Here is a 2345-nt window from a genome sequence, read left to right as displayed (position 1 = left end):
GGGGCTGCTGTGCCCTCTTGCTGCCTTTCCTCTGAGATGGAATAGAATTAGCTTGTGCATTGAGGATCGCTCCCTTGAGGAGCAACCACTCTTCTGAACTCCCCTTCCCCTGGGGTCGTGGTCCCTTAGGGCCTCACTGACAAGCCTCCTGAGCTTGTCAAAGTCGGCTTTCCTGAAGTCAAGGACTTCAGTGTTGCAGACTGACTTGCTAGCTTTACGGCGGATGGTGAAGGTGATCAGCTCATGGTTGCTGTCACCCAGCTTCCCTTCAATCACAAGGTCACCGATTAGGTCATCCCCAGTAGCCAGTACCAGGTCGAGCAGCGCTTTACCTCTCGTTGGCTCATAGACTTCTTGAGTCAGGTAGAGGACATCCATGCACGATAGGAAGCTTTGCGACTGCTTGGATTTTGCTGAGTGATCCTCCCACAAGATATCTAGGTAATTAAAGTCATCCATGACAACCATGGTCCTGGAGCACGTGGCCTTGGCCAGTTCCCAGGTGAACTCCTGGTCAAGCTCTTGACTTTGGGTGGGAGGTCTGTAATAGACTCCCACCATTGTGTCCCCTGTGCCGTGTTCCACATGGATTTTAACCCAGAGGGTTTCCAGTTGTCCACCCTGGTCACCAACATCAGCTTGCAGGGACGCATAGCTTTCCTTAACATAGAGAGCTACACCCCCGCCCCTTTTATGTACTCGATCTCTCCTGTACAGGGTATAGCCGTCTATACCCGTGGCCCAGTCATGGGTGAAGTCGCACCAGGTCTCTGTTATCTCTATGATGTCAAAATTATTTGCATTGAGCAGGAGGATGAGTTCCTCCTGCTTATTCCCCAGGCTCCTGGCATTTGTGTACAGGCAGGAAAATTTTCCCTTGCCTTGCCCACAGATTGTACCAGGGCTGGGGCAGGGGTGGGCTCCCTTAAGTGCCTTGGCCTGCTGGCTTTGCAAGGGTTGCTCAGTGGGCCAGCAGTGGCGGTAGTCCCCCGGCGGGCTTAGTTTAAAGCCCGGTGGAGCAGGTGTCCCCAGGTGAGAGAGGTGGAGACCATCTCTTCCCAGCAGCTCACTGCCTCTCTCACCAAAGAGCAGGCTGTGGTCACAGAAGCCAAAGCCTTCCCGATGATACCAGTGCCCCAGTCTCTAGTTGACTACCTGGATCCTCCTCAGCCCATACCCTGAGACGGGGAGGATCGAAGAGAACACCGTCTGTGCCCCCAGACTCTTTAGCCCTGCTCCCAAATGCCTGTAGTGCCTCATGACCCGGCTGGGAGTGCTCCGAGCCATGTCATTGGTGCCCACATGGCTAAGGAGCATGGGATAGTGGTCTGTGGGCTGGAGGAGCTTAGGGATCTTCTCCGTGATGTATCGGATGCGGACCCCTGGGAAGCAGCAGACATCCCGGGCTAAGGGGTCAGGGCAGCAGATTGCCCCCTCAGTCCCCCTCAGGATGGAGTCTCCCCTGACAAACCCTTTGCGTTTTGTCTTGGGGAGAGCGGGGGCAGTAGGTGCAGTTGGGCCTGTGTTGCCTGTGGTAGCTGGCAACTCAGCAGGCTCTGCTGGGGCTGCAAGAGGTTCATACCTGTTGCTAAGCTCCGGCGGGGCAGGGGCCTTGGTGCGGTGGGCCTTAGGGCCCTTGACCACTTTGGTCCAACCCCCTCACTGGACAGAAGGGGAGGTCCCTGAGTCCTCCCTTGTCCTGGAGGGAGACCGTGGTCTACCCTCTGCCTCCTGGGGGAGAAGGGCCTGGCAGTAGGAGTCAACCTCCTGCTCACAGTCCCTGATGGCATGCTGTCTGTGGACTGTGGCCTGGAGCTCCTCCAGCTGGCGTGCCAGAGACCCCAAAAAGGAGCGGATCCCACAAGGGGAGGTGGCCATGCTCCCAAGCCCCAGAGCCTGAAAAATGGACAGGCAGCCCCCGCAGCCGAGAGCCAGGGGCTCCGTCTGCGTGGAGCCTGGAACCATGGGCTCCATCTGGGTGGCTGTTTCTGAGGTGCCGAGGGGGGGGGCCGCGGAGCCTGAGGGGACCCTCGAGGTGCAGTGCGTGCCTGTCTGTGCCATGCCGCTGGTAGGCTGGCTACTGCTGGGACTGTCTACCCTGGGGGGCTCGCAGGCAGGGCCTCAGGCCTTCCTGTGCACCCTCCTGCGCAAACTCCGTGCTAACTCATGTGCTGGCAGACAAGCGCGCCTGTTTGCACAGCCTGTTCGCACAGCTCTGGTCGTGTGGCTCCCTGGGGGGCTGGGCGAAGTAGGAGCCTGGGTGGGGTGAGACCCATCCCAGCTCCCACTCAGCTGTCTCCTCCCACTCTCTAAGAGTTAACCCCCTCCCACCACAGGCCCTGCTT

The sequence above is a fragment of the Alligator sinensis genome, unplaced genomic scaffold, assembly GCF_000455745.1.
Source record: "Alligator sinensis unplaced genomic scaffold, ASM45574v1 scaffold768_1, whole genome shotgun sequence".
Lineage (NCBI taxonomy): Eukaryota > Metazoa > Chordata > Crocodylia > Alligatoridae > Alligator > Alligator sinensis.
This window is presented reverse-complemented; position numbering follows the sequence as displayed.